The sequence below is a fragment of the Catharus ustulatus genome, chromosome 6 (genome assembly GCF_009819885.2).
Source record: "Catharus ustulatus isolate bCatUst1 chromosome 6, bCatUst1.pri.v2, whole genome shotgun sequence".
Lineage (NCBI taxonomy): Eukaryota > Metazoa > Chordata > Aves > Passeriformes > Turdidae > Catharus > Catharus ustulatus.
In genome coordinates, this window is record NC_046226.1 from 39,149,830 (window position 1) to 39,164,437 (window position 14,608).

Consider the following 14,608-nt stretch of genomic DNA (forward strand, 5'->3'; position numbering starts at 1 on the left):
GAGTTTGGTTGCAGAAGACCTTTCAACACCTTTCCTTTTCCCATTCCCCGCATATCTGTGGTGGCAGGAGGAGATAGTCATGCTCCAAGATTCGCAGTGAGCTCATCATACCCAAAGTCATTTGTAGGCACCAACTCCTACTGTTATGCATATCCAGACATAAATCCTCATGCTTGTTCTAGCTACTCTTCCTCTTCCCATGTCATTGTCCATTTGTCCCAGATCCCAGGGTTGCACAGCTGCACTTGCCTGGGTTTATTTTTCTGGTACTTGTGGGGTTGTCTCTGTATGGATGAGTCAAACCAACTACCAAGGCCATAGTGGTAATTCCCCAGAGTCAGGCTCCTGTACTTTATGGGTAAAAGTTGGTGAATCTCTTGAGAAAATTATGTCCTGTAAGATACCTATTGGCCCCTGTAAACACAAGGGTGATGATCTCCCATTAGTGTTCAGAAAGAAAGGGATTCAGCATCAGCATTTTCTGGATTGAAACGACTGTTTTCTGAGGAGTTGGAGGGCTGCTTTACCAGTGAAACAGTGAGGAGCAAGCTGGGAAAGGCTGACAATAAGTTTGTTATTGGGTGTAGATCTCCCTTTGAAACCTGAGATTCATTTCTCTGCATGTTTGTTCTATATAGCCTTTCTTTGTGAAGTGAGGTCTTGCTTTCCTACCCTACAGGGGTTTGCAGAATTCACCAGCTCTTGTTAACTGTTGGAAATCTGAAATATTAGGGTAGGAATTGCAGTTTGGAAGAAGTCTCTTGTAGTGGTTTGATCCTGCTGGATGACAGGTGCCCACCAAAACCACTCTTCCACTCCCCTCCTCAACAGGACAGGGGAAAGAAAATACAATGAAAACTCACGAGGTGAGGTAAGGATGGGGAGAGATCACTCACTGATTACCATCACAAGCAAAACAGACTCAGCATGATGAGATTATTTAATTTATTGCAAAGCAAAATCAAAGTAGGATAATGAGAAGTAAAACAAATCTTAAAAACACACTTCCCCCCACCCCTCCCTCCTTCCCATGCTTAACTTTATTCCCAATTTTCTACCTCCTCCCCCTCAGAGATGCAGGGAGGCAGGAATGGGGGTTATGGTCAGTTCATCCTGTGGTTTCTGCCACTGTTTCCTCCTCTGGGGAAAGACTCCTTCCCCTGCTCCAATGTGAGGTCTCACCCACATAAGACAATCCTCCACAAACTTTTTCAACATGAGTCCTTCCCATGGACCACAGTTCTTCACAAACTGCACCAGTGTGGGTCCCTTTCCATGAGTTGCAGTCCTTCAAGAACAGTGTCCAACCTGGATCTGCTACAGGGTCACAGGTCCAACCAGCAAACCTGCTCCAGCACGGGCTCCCCTCTCCATGGGTCCACGAGTTCTGCAGGAACCTGCTTCAGCCTGGGCTTCCCAGCAGGTCACAGCCTCCCTTGGGCATCCACCTGCTCAAGCATGGGGTCCTCTGGGGCTGCAGGAGGATCTTGCACCCCCATTGACCTCCATGGGCTGCAGGAACACAGCTGCCCCACATGGTGTCTGCCCCACGGGCTGCAGGGGCATCTCAGCTTCAGTTCCTGGAGCACCTCCTGCCCCTCCTTCTGCACTGACCTTGCTGTCTGTGCAGTTGTTTCTCTCATATTCTCACTTCTCTGGCCACAAGTACTTCTGTGAAATATTTTTTTCCCTTCTTAAGTGTGTTACATAGAAGTATTTCTACCATTGCTGATGGGCTTGCCCTTGGCCATTGGTGGATCCATCTTGTAGTGGGTTGGCATTGGCTCTGTCAGACATTAGGGATACTTCTGGCAGCCTCTTACAGAAGCCACCTCTATAGTGCCTCTGCTACCTAAACCTTGCCATGGTAGTCTAACATTTCTGAAAGCAGTTTCTGGTCAGTGAGCCCATTTCACTTACAGATCTGCCCAAATGATCCAGATCCTAAGAAAGTTTAAAGTACTCTGGAAAATAAGATATTCTTTGATATACGTCTCCCAGACATCAGGAAGGCTGACGAGAGTTAAAGGAGGGCTCATCTCCTCCTTGCTCAGCTGATACCTCCAGGTAAAAGGAGTGATTCCTTTCCCCCCTCTCCTAACCTCACCTAGCTGTGTCACTGGAGAGTTCATTTCTGTTATGCGTCATTAATCTGAGTTTCTAATAGCAGTAAAAGACTCTGAACTTGGTTGACAGAGAAGTTAACAACCAGTTTGCCTGAGCCCTAACACTTGATCATTTAGCCCTGGTTATTAACTGCAGGCAAGGACCAGTTTCTGGGAGATAATTGGGGTCATAAACAATAGCAGTGTAATGGAGAGCATGCCCTAGGAGAGGGACTAAACATATTCAGCTGCAAGAAACTTACTGCCTTTGGATGGCATCCAGGTGCTATCATCAGCCAGCTAGGGAACGGGCAGCCAAGTTGTTGCTGTAGGGGAAGAAAGGCCTTTAGTGCTTGGCAGAATGCAGCTATGCGTGCACAGGATGGCCCCAAGCTGGAAAGATGCTTGAGTGCAGCCTCAGGAGGCTTGATAAAACTTCTTAAACATCAGTCTAAAAGTTGGAGATTGGAGGCCATGTGTCTTTTAGTCTATTACAGAAACACGACTCAGCTTTTAGGAGTAGTAAGTTTTGCAGCCTGCGCTAGTTTTGGTGGTGACAGCTAGATTTTCCATTTTTTCTTGGGTGCCTTTTACCTCATGGGGAGAATGTGGAGTTCCCTGCTGCAGCCTGGGCAGCAGAACAGTGGCACCTCGTCCATGCTGACACCATCCAGGATGTGGTGGGCTCAGGGAGCTCTCTGCCTCCTCTAGATGTACCAGAGCTCCTGTGAGATGTGTCACTGTGGGCCAGTGCCCTTCCCAGTCCTCTCCTCAAAGACCACATGCAGAAGGGCTTCAGTGCAGCACCTGGTGCCAGGGCCTTGGTCTGTGACTCCTGTGCAATGAATTGAGGAGCAGCTGAATTTTCCTCTTGTGCTGGGATCTCTCTTGGTGAACAACTTGAGGAGTGGCTGCATTTTCCTCTTGTGCCAGAGTTCTCTGTTTGGGCTGTCTGTTTGACACACAGAGAGAGGCCAAATTTGTCTCCTCTTGTGCTGCAGGTGCTGGCGTGCACAGTGCCCCTCTTCCTCCGGGGCACCAGGCAAGGTTGGCTGGTTCTCCGGCACTGGCAGCCTTGCCCACCCTGTTGCCCCTCCCAGCTTCTTGCTGGGGCCAGAGGCTTCAAGCCCCTCCAGCACCTCCTTCTTCTTGCACATGGCATCATTCAGGTGCAGGTCAGGACATGATTTCCACTTGTATGACTGAAAGGAGAGAAAGAGATTTGCAGAGGTTGCCTGGCTCCCCCCAGCCAACACCTGCTGGGCCCTACTTGTGCGCAGCAGGCATGAAATGCTAAGTGCAGGGGCTCCTAGGCCATTTAGGCTCTATGTCGTTGGAAAATTAAGATTTCTCTGCCTGGAATCCCTTAATACAGAGTTGGTTTTGGTAGGGAAAAGGTCCAGAAAAACACCAATAAGGGCTAGGAGGGTATTTAAATAGAAAAGTTTTTTGTCTGTAGTTTGTAAAATGAAACTCAGTTTCTGATACTGAGCCCATTAAGAAACCCTGCTGGGAACACAATATACACAGGGGTTCTCCAAGCCATGACAAGATGTTTTGTTTCAGCGAAAAGCTTGTTGGGACTGGAAGATAGCTTGATGGGATTCCTGATGTGGCATCAGCCTCTGATTAGATTCATGTCTCTCCAGTCGCTCCCTGTATGCATCTGATTGGAAACAAAGGGAAGAAAATAAAGGTGCAAACGAGTTTCTGTAACGATTGCACTAGCAAAGCTAGAGTGTGGCATGGTGGGGTCTGGAGTTTCAAAAGTTTTATCCTGTTGAGAATGAGGGTAGCATGTGCATGCATGTAGTCCACAAGCTGAGCTGGGCATCCTTATGTGAAATCTGGGAAGAACCTGTGACACACAGATCCTGCAGCTCTGCAGTGTGGTACTTGAAAGCATCCTTGGATGCTCCCTCATTTTTAAAGGAATCCATTGTTCTGCCCTGTTGCTCCCCTGTGTGTACAGAAATGCAGAAGAAATTTTAGGGGAATGAGTAGAGGAGGGTAATGTTGCTCTTCATTTCCCAGTAGTAGAAGCATGACAGCATTGTCAGGCTGGGCAGTATCACAGAATCAAGACAGTAAATGTCTTAACCTGAAGGCCTGAAAGGCTGCTGTAGGTGTGCAGCTGATTTTTTTCACAGAGCCCTTGTTCTGACAGCCAAGTCTGGCTTTGCATAACTTTGCTTCATAACAGGTAGATACCAGAAAAGGGCAGTGCAGAGGGGTATGGGATTCTCCAGGCTTTCAGCCTTGCACAGAACATCACTGTCCCAGTCAGGCATATGGGAAGATTTTCAGCAATTGTTAAACAAATGAGAGCAGAAGTATTAGCAATGTTTTTGAAACTAGACTTACATTAAATCCCTGATGAGAACTGGGTTCACCAGGCTGAAGGGACATCTTTGAGTTATGGAAGGTCTTGCTGAAATGGGTAGGAGGTTGTTTGATATTTCCCCCTCCTGGTGCAACAGAGATGCACTGCAGGATAGAAACTCTTCAGGAGAACTAAAACCGGAGTAGAGAGGGAATCAGGCTCTCTCACTTCACACACTGTGATTCTAGTACTTTTATGGTCAACTGGTCTTCTCCAGGCAGTGACAGGGGATTTTCAGATAAAGCACAGCCTGTTTATCAGGCCCCTCCATGAGAGGCTGAGAGTGTAGGGACTGATTTGTGGCAGCAAACAGGAATCTCTCTTATTCCAGATATTCCTCCAACTGTATGAAGCACTAACCTCAAAGGGAGGTCTAGCTATCCTAGCATTTCTGAGAGCCAAACTAGACCCTGGCTCCATGGCAGTCCTGCCACAATATCAAAGGAGTCTGATTTGCCTGCAGCACCAGGGAGAGCCCTTCAGTAACCACCAGAAGCCAAGTGTGCACAGGATCCCTGCTGTGCTGTATTGAAATCTACCCTGGAAAAGGAAAGGACATGAATATGGAGGGAAGCAAGGGAACTGTCACACTTGTGGGTGCAGTGCAGAGGCAGAGGTTTGATGTCTCTTTGGGCAGTGTTAGTGCTGTCTCTAATTTATGCATTCCGAGCTCAGATTTCCAGGTGACCGGCTCACTGAGGAAAGGACAGGTAGGACTAGGTGGCTCTCCTTGAAGTGACAGGGCAAGGGGACATGCAGGAGTTTTGGGTGCAGAGCTAGGGGATGATTTTTGCACTAGAATAGATTTAATAGTCTGAGACACTGATGGGTCTCGTCCTTCTCTGTTCAGCCTGGCTGAGGGGGAGGAATGCTCTGCCTGTTTGCTCCCAGAAGCAGCATACCTGCCCACTCATGACTGCAGTGCTCTCCCCTTGTCAGCTGAGATGTGAAACAAGTTTTTGAGAGTAAGCCATCAAATACCTTCCACTAGCAGAATAATAAAGGCCTATTCTGCCCATTCCTGGCATCCTGGAGCATGAGCAGGCAAGCATATCTGTACCTCCCCGGTAAATCCCCAGCTCAGCTGCTTCTGTAGGACACAGCTTTTAGCTTAACTGCCTTGTTATCCTTTGGATAAGACAGAAAGACCCCTGGATAGCCTCTGGGATGAATGGGTCATTTCTTTGAGTCAAAGGTCAGTTAAGATTTGTGCCTTTGCTTTTTGAGCTGCCATTCAATTTTTTCTTCAATTCCTCCATGTGCCTTGGAGAGGAGTAGGGAACACATAATCAGAATAAATGTGGAATTTCTGAATATTTCACTGGTGCCAGCAGTCCCACTGAAAAGCATTAGCATCCATTGCTCAACTGCTCCAGGAGTGGAAAGAGGAAATGTCTGGACCTGGATCCTTCCCACTACCAAGGCAGGATATGTTTCCAACTTTACTTTAGAGCATTTTTGGACAAATTCTTGGATATCTCAGCTGTAAAATGCTCATTACAATCATGTGTTTCCAGAGATTAAGAGATTAAGCCTTTGATAATATAAAGGCGGAGTATACAAAATATTAATGCCAGTTGGTGAACAAATAGAGGGGACTTTTATGTCGGATCTTGGCAGCCTGGAGCACCTTCCTGTTAGTCTCACTCCTGTGCTTCTCCCCAGACTGCTACTGGGGCCTAACTTTGTGTGCTTTTTTGATAAATTGTGAGTTAGCAGTACTGTCATGGGAAGGACTTTTAGCCTCACTGGACAAAGGAGGCTTAACTGAGTCTGCCATTGTTTAAAATCCAGTGGGTAGCACTAGAGCATGGAAGAAAAGTTATTTCTTATATAAGCTTGGATTATGTTATTTACTCTCCATTGTTTGTAAGGGCCTCACAGAACTGTGAAAATGACCTTTATTTCTCTATGGATTTTGTCCTTTTTCACTTTACAAATATTGATTTTTTTTTTTTCTCCTGTGTCTTTATCAGAGCTAAATTAACAAGACTGTTTAACAAGATCCTCTGATTCATTTGTGGTCTTTTTGTGCCAGGTACTATCACAAGCAGCTGAAAGCAGCTCAATGAAGAATGTGCAACCACTGGTACAGAATTGACAGAGGAGGTGATGTGCCCTGACAAGAGCTGAGCTAGCATGGGTCAAAGAGTAGGCTTAAAAAGATGGTCTCTTCAGCCTGGCCACAAATGCTAGGAAGGATTCTTTGTAAGGAATAAATTTTTCTGTTGGAAAGTTTTCCTCCTCATACCTTTAAGGCTTGAGGCCACTGAAAATTTTTGAGTCTGCTGGATTATTCCTGTTCCACCCACAGATCCCCAAGTGGGATGAAGAGTCCATATTTATGGCAAGAGGTGATTCCTGCCCATGTGGTCCAAAATCTCAGTGTAGTAGTGATGAGACTCCAAAAGGAAAAGGAGCCACTGGTGCAGCTTTATTCACTCCTTCTTGCCAGGCTTTTAAGCAAGCTTCTTAACTGATCCAAGTGCTTGTAGGTGGAGCAAAAAAGTAGAAATTGAAGAGAGCAAGAACATAAAGTTCAAACAAGTCAAGTCTGATGGCCGCTTTTGATGCTTTTAACACAAGTACAGGAAAGGTAGAGCCCAGCTGATAGCTGTCCCTTGCTGTTCATACTTGCCATAATGCACCAGTGCATTTTCTAGCATAGGGCCCAGAGGGTGGCAAGGGTAGGGAGGAAGCAGTCACCGTGTGCAGTTCTTTGCAGCAAGCTGGAATCTCTTGCCTTTTGAGATCATTTTTCCACTCTGTCAGCAGCCTTGAGACATTCTATAGGCTTTTTAGTGACCTGTCTGGCCAGAGAGATATTGCAATGGAAATAGAAGGGGGAATGTCCAGATTTCTTTTTTCCTGAAGGGCCAACACCACTTGTAGTTTTGCTGTAGTTCTCTCCTGTGGGCTCGTCTTTCTTACAACCTGTACACCATGGTAAGAGATGATATTTGCATCAAATGAGATGAGAGTCTTAAACCAGCTGCCTATAGAAAGGGTAAATCCTCATCCTTAAGCCCTTGTGAGCTGCATCAGAAGGATGGCAAGCTTTGGAGAACTTTGTCCTGGTGTGCACTTGTTTCTGTCTGAGATGACAGGCTAAGTATGTCAGTGGGAGCTGGGAGATTGTTTCTAAGAAGTACCACCAACCAGTTAGTGTTCATTAGTTTCCTCTGCAAAGGGTGGACTTCTCCCTTTCCCAACTTGCTGGGCTTCACAGAGCTGGGATTAACTCCTGCCTGCCAACCCACTCCACTGCAGGTCATGAAGGATCCCCAGCAGGCTGTCTGGTCAGTCACACCATCCGTGGCTGAAACAGGCCAGGAGCGTGGAGAGGGAGCAGAGGAGACATAGCTGTCAGCAATAATGCTGAAAACAGAGCTGGGTCTCCAGGCTCCTGCCTCATCCACATCCTTTCTAGCAGATGATAATACTACCTATCCAGCAACTCACTTGTGCTTTTCTGGAGCACATGGAGCATTACCTCTGGACTGTGGGACATCCTGTCTTCAGCTTCATTAGAGACCATCTCTATACACCAGAGTAGCTGAAGTCTTGTAAGAATCCAAAAGTCCCAGGATATCCCAGGTTGAAGGAGACTCTGGCTGTTCCTGACAAACTGTTATAGCTATATAAAAGAGATATTTCTGGATCAAAAAACCCTGTCACCTCCTGCAAATGAATGGCAAAGCAAAGGAACAACTATTTTTCAAGAAACACAATCCCTTACCAGAGGAGATCTTGGCTCCAGTATTTGAAAGCACTTAGGAAGTGAGAGGATAAGTTTATGTTTCTCCTCCGATTAGTATATCTTCTTGCAAAGTGAAACAGTTTAAAAAAAATGCAAAAGTGCTGCTTGGGCCATTTTGTGTGTGTGTTTGTGTGTGTGTGTTTGTGTGTGTGTGTGTTTGTGTGTGTGTGTGTGTGTGTGTGTGTGTGTGTGTGTAGCTGGCAGTGTCCTTGGGCTGACTCAAGCCAGGTCAAATCCATTGACCACTGGGTTATTACCTGTTCTGAGACCAATCTCCCTGAATTTTTTCTTCAGTGAAAGTTTGAAGAATACCATCATGTTTTTATAAAGAGTTTCTGTTCTGGTGACACAAAGCTTCCCAACAAAGAGAGTTAGGAAGCTCCCAACCAGCCAACCAAGCCTCACACTTCCAGCGTCAGAACTTCAGCTGCTGCTTTTCCCCCAAGGCTCAGCTGAGGAAAACAAGCCATTCCATATCACTGTTCATTTACCCTCCTGAACCCTGTCTCTCAGTGCTTCAAGGTAGATGCTTCAGCAGTTAATACTGCTCCTGGGGCATGTGCAAGGAACAATTAAAGCTCATTGTGCCAGTGAAGAGCCCTGGGGTGAGCTGGGCTGTGGAGACAGCTGCCCCTATTTTGCTGTGTGCAGCAGCTTCCTGAACAATCCTGTTGCAGAGAGACAAGTATGTCTTGCTGATTGCAGAGTTAAAGTTTAAAACTCCAGGGCTAAACTCAATGTGGCATTTCTAGGCTTTTTGCTGGTGGCAGCCATCGTGGTTTGCAGCATTTGGTGCCTGGGCAGAGCAGGGCTGGGTAGAGCCCAGCTGCTGAGCCTGCAAAGCCTTTTCCAACAGCTGCAGCATGGCTCTGATGGCAGGAGTGAAGCATGAGTATTTGAGGAGCAAACACTTTGTAGTGCTCCCTTTAACATTTTGCCTGTGACACTGCAGGATCTAGATGTTTGATCCAAAAATGACAAAAAGGACGTGAACAGCAGTTCCTTCCTCCCAGACATAAATGCCTGTAATAGATGTGCCCTGCAAGGTTCAGGTAAGCTTTCTCCAGCAGCAGACAGGCTTGGAAGAAGGTGGTGTCGGTGATTCTCTGGAGAAGGTTCCTGGAGAAGGTGGACAGTGAGTCAGAGTGGTCTCTGCCTGTTTCAGCTGCGTGTGCTAGCCAAGAAGTGTATCACCCAAAAGGAAGATCTGGGCTGCAGGATAGATTTGTGTAGCCCCACAATAGCAGGCTGGCTATGGCATGGGGATGGGACAAGTTTTCTTCTCACCTTTGAGATTTGTCTGAAAACTGGAAACCTCTCCAGAGATAAACTGAAAGTTGTCATTGGTGTCTCCACTGAGGATGGGAACAGAAATTATATCAGTGCCAGTACAGTTTCCTTGTTTAAAGTACTGCGCCAAGTGTACCTAATTAACCTTCAGGACAGCACTGCAATACAAGGAAATAGGGATCATTAACTTCAGCTTTGCTTTACAGAAAGGGAAGAGAAACATCAGTGTCAGCCCCATGCATTTCAAATTGAGGTAGGCTTGAAAAAGTCACTAGGTTAAAAATAACAATAATCCACTTGGGGTTCTCGGAGCATTAAGAGTGCACTTGAATCAAACTTTCAGTTTTTTTCTCCAAGAAACATCAGGACTGGAAACTTCTCTCCCATGTATGCTTGTTTGTGACTCAACAACCAAGGCTTTCAGAAGATCACACACTCTCAATCACAGTGGGGCAGAGGCAGTAAAGGTCAGAATGACTTGCTCAGTGTTGCTTAAAAATGAGCTGGGAAAAGCTGGGACTAAACTGTGTGAGTAGCTGACCCTCCACTCCCTGCTTGTTCCTCCACACCAAACATTTCTGTAGGTGAGGGAACCTGCCTAAATCAACCAGTGGCCACTTAATAGCTGTCAAAGGAGTAATTCGGGTTTGAACTAGTGACCTCACCCCTTCCTCTCACATCTGCTGAGGGACAGACTGATGACACTGACTGTTTACATTAGGTTTCTGAGCAGCCTGAGCTGCTTTGTCTGGAGCCCAGCAGGAATGGAAAGATGCAGAACTAGTGCTGCTCCCTAACACTGCTTTTCTGGCTTGGGGCTGTTTTTATAAGTTACTAGGAAAGAGCAACTTGCGCAAGTCCTTCTTAAAGTAAAGAGTTCACCCTGCTGTCATACCACCTGCTAGCAGGGGCTGAGGGCAAGAATAGTGCCTGTGCCATTTGTGCTGGGCACCAGCACAGGCTTGCATTTTGTTTCTCCAAATGAATGCAGTGCAAGTCCACTCCAGTGCAAGTCAACTCCACACACTGAGGAGTGTCATGGCAGCATAGAAAGTTGTATCTGTTATTAACAATCTCACTTCTGCCTAAGTCATAGATGCTGTTAGGCTCAGCTGAGAAGAGCTACCCCAATGGGGCAATACCCTGCTCTGGAAGAGAAGCGAGTGCACAGTGCAGGTGGTGGTGGCCAAGGAGGAGAGTGTGGGGAGACACCTCTGTTGTGTGGAGTGCCAGCCCCCTCCCAGAATGCAGGCATTCATACAGAAGAGCCTTTTATTCAACTCTTTTCTCTTACTTATTCTTCTGTCCTAAGCTGACATGGGGTGAAGTGAAGCTGAAGGGACCCTTGAAAAGGCCAGGTCATTGATGGAGAGGAAGAAGCGCTCCAAAAGCACTCCGCAGATTATGAAGAGCTTTCATGAGCAGCATGGGCTGCAGCCGGCTCCAGGGAACAGAACTGTTCCCCTGCTTAGGCAGTGTGTCTGTCTCTCTGATTATTTTGTGTATTTCATCTCTGCTGTCTGTCTTGCTCTTAATCTGGGCTCCTCTGTGCCAACAAAATGCTTAGCTTGCTCCATTGTCTGAGAGACTAATTTGCGCTGTAAATCTGATGCTTATCTTACATGACAGCTTACTGTGGGGTTTATTGCAATCCTGAAGACAAACTAACCAGGGATAGCTTGAAAGCTTTTAATGCATTATCTGGAACATAGAGCAAATATGACCCATTTCAGCTTGCCACCAGGTTAGTATATGGCCCCTTGTGGTTGAGGTCACCAGGGATTTGTCTTTTTCTGTTCAAATCTATTCAAACCTGAGCATCTTTGGGTTTTGGTTTGGTCTTTTGTACATTTTGTTGATATATTTGGGGGGGGGTTGGTGTGGTACATCTTCTGCTTTGTGTTGGAGCTGTTAGAGTGCTTCTGCAACAGCCTCCCACCTTCCCAGGGCCAGGTCTTCCATCCCTTCTGCCTGAGGTGTTTTAAGGACTGAGGCTTAAGGACTGTGAGAGTGGCTACAGACCAGGTGCCAGCAGTGTGCAAGCACTGGTGCTCCAGTGCTCTCCAGCTTTGTTGTCTCTGCCTAGCTTAATCACAAAGAACCTTTGTCCTTGTCTTCATTGGTATTTCCTGACACTTTGTCCAATATGTTCTAGGTCTCTGCTGGCAGACTAACTAATCTCCCTCAGTCTCATCTGCAGTTGCCACTTTCTCTCTGGTCCATAGGCTGTCCTCCTGCAGGCATTACATACCATGTAAGAGATTCTCACACTAGGGTTGTTCAGATAGCTAGGCAGCTCCAGAGGCATAAATCTTCCTACAGATAGGTTCCAGGTAGCCAAAGATGCAGTTTTACTGGGGGAGAGCCAGAAAGATTATTGCTACTTTGATATAGGTCTTGGTTCTGCAGCTGAGCATGCCAGTAGTTGTTTAATGCACAAACCTTCTGCATTGCAGTCCTCTGGGACGTGAAGGATCCGCTTCCTCACACAGGGGAGCAAGAACACAAGACCCACCATCCTTGAAGGATAGTGTTTGTTTGGAGGACCACTCTGGCTTTTACCTAGTCCTGCTTTACAGTTGCATGGTTTTCTGGACCCCTCAGTTCTTCCTGCCTTCTTACTGCAGACAAAACACAGAAATGGCTGTACTGGATAAGCACTGTGGAGTAGTTGAGGACTAGTAGCTAAACTGGCCATGGAGCTGATGGGTCTCAGTAACACTGAGGGAGAGGAGAAAAAGAAAACCTCTTGAGAAACTGTTGAGGAATAGGTAAGGAATAGGTTGTATACTGGGTAGAACTGTACACTGGAAACTCTGTACTGGCCCTTCTCCAACTCCATATTGCAGTCCATGCTATCAGACAGATGTGTATTTTAAGGCTTATTCCAAGTCATCAGAGCTAGTGAACATCAGACTCCTTGCCCAAGGGAGACCTCTGTTCAGACTGGGAGAAGCTTAGGGGAAAATGAATCAAAGAAAACTACCAATTTGGCAGAATTTTACAGGAATCAGGACAAACATACCATCTCATCACCTGATTCTAATTTAGGGTTAGGGTTGAGAGAGTCAAAGAGCCTACAGCTCCAGGAACACTGGGACTGGAAAAGACACCCCAAGGCAACCCCAGCAGGGCCCCAACGTTGCTGGTCCTACATCCTTTTGTTCTGGACCACCCATGGTGTGGGATTAAGGTAACAGTTAGGGTTAGGATTAGGGTTAAGGTTGTGAAAGTCAAAGAGCCTACAGCTCCAGGAACATGGGACTTGAAAAGGCATGGCGCCACTGCCATGGTGATCGCAGCAGGGCCCCAACATTGCTGCTCCTACATTTTTCTGTTATGGAAACCCATGGTGATGTATTAGAGTTCCTTTTAGGCTAATGGGGAATATTTCAGCACCTTCTGCTGGGCTGTGATAAGCAGGGTCAGGATGCTTTCACACAAAATTGGAGTCTGATATAGCTTTACTTTATGCAAATACAACAAAACTGCAGTGATTCAACAGCCAGCAATATCCTTCTGTACTCCTCTCCATCTAACAAGATGCTCAAATGAATAAAGCTACATATGCCAGCATCATTCTCAAGTAACTGCTATTTAGCTTTTTACAGACCTAACTCATGTTCTGCCTTTTTTTTTTTTTTTTACCTTTTTTGTCTGCATTTTTTTACTGAGGCTCACTTTGTGATTCACTGGGGGGGAAAAAAAGCACAGCCTATAAACATTTACGTTTTCTGCTCCTCTGACACAACTTGTTGTCCATCTAAAAATTATTCCCACTTAACACCATCTGCAGTTGCCGAAGCACAAACATTCACCACTTTCCTGTCTTTGTAACAGAGCTGGAGATACAATATTCATTATCCTAGCTGAAGCTATTTTCTTACACTGTGAGGTCAGAGGCATTTCATGCTGGAGAATTAGGAATATTAACAGGTAGGGTGGACTGGCAACTTTCTGAACTGAATCCCCCTCTCAGAATGGAAACTTCAGTGGATTCAACATCGCTTGCCCACCATCTCTACTTTTGTGGGTGTTGTCACTTGTGTTTGAACATAGCACAAGCTACAGTGGCATAATAAAAGCAGAAAATTAATTCTCATAGTTGAACCTACAAACCTTCCACACCAGCTCCCCGTGGACTTCAGGGCAAGTGCGCTCCTTTTTTCTCCTGCCAGGATTGCTTTCTTGTGTTTTTGCAATTATTAGTAACTCATCTCATGGACAGAACTGTCAGTGAATCTGAAGTCAGAGTATCCAAAATACCTTGCCCCATGAAAAGAGCAGCTCTTGCACTGCTGCCTGCACACTGCTTTGTTAGCTGATGCAGAGGGAAAGGGTTGTGTGCAGGCCAGCAGGAGAGTTGTCAGGTTTGGATCCCGTGAGAAGCAGTTCAGAGTCAACCCTTTCCCAAGAAGTGGTGAGCTGTGAACATTATGTCTGCAGTGTTGTGGGCAGGTGTGATGGCAGCTTGGGTGGGTATATCATCCTGGCCTTGATCCAGCTGGCACAGGTAAACCAGCAGTGATACAGTGTAGTAACTTAAGCACTGTCTTAACACTATTAAATACGTAGCTGAGATCTCTGGAGGACTTGTACAACCCGAGGTGACATTTCTGTCACTGTATCTTTACTGCAGTTTGCTATCTCTGCTCACTCAATTACAGCTCTCGCAGATAAGTCTGTGCTGTGCCTCAGTTCCACATCTGACATGAGCCCAGACCTGCTTCCAAACAGATGCTTCTGAGGACCTGCAGGCCCCACAAACATCAGCTGTTGCTGTCTGTAGTTCGTGCCTCCTGTGCTGGCATTAGTCTTTGTGATTTACTGGTATTAGCTAGCACACACGGGAGGGAAATTGCATCTCTTGTAAAATGGGATTTGCTTGGCACTGCAGCACGAAGGCTTGCAGGTTTGGGGCTGTGACTGACCCGCCTTCTTCCCCTCTCTGTCACCACACAATTCTATTCCCACTCCTGCCCTCTCCAAGTGCTTTCCTGCTATGCTGTAGGCCTGGGATTGCCTTGGTTTCTCCTTCAGGCAACAAGAGGTCTAGGGCTGCAAGGCAAG

The 14,608-nt window shown here is 46.4% G+C and overlaps 1 protein-coding gene across 1 annotated transcript in view; it reads left to right on the forward strand.

Annotated features, from left to right (window-relative positions):
• The window catches only part of LOC116997211 (transmembrane protein 263-like), a 201,309-nt gene that overhangs the window by 181,756 nt on the left and 4,945 nt on the right, over positions 1 to 14,608 (forward strand). The gene's annotated exons all lie outside the window — the stretch shown is intronic.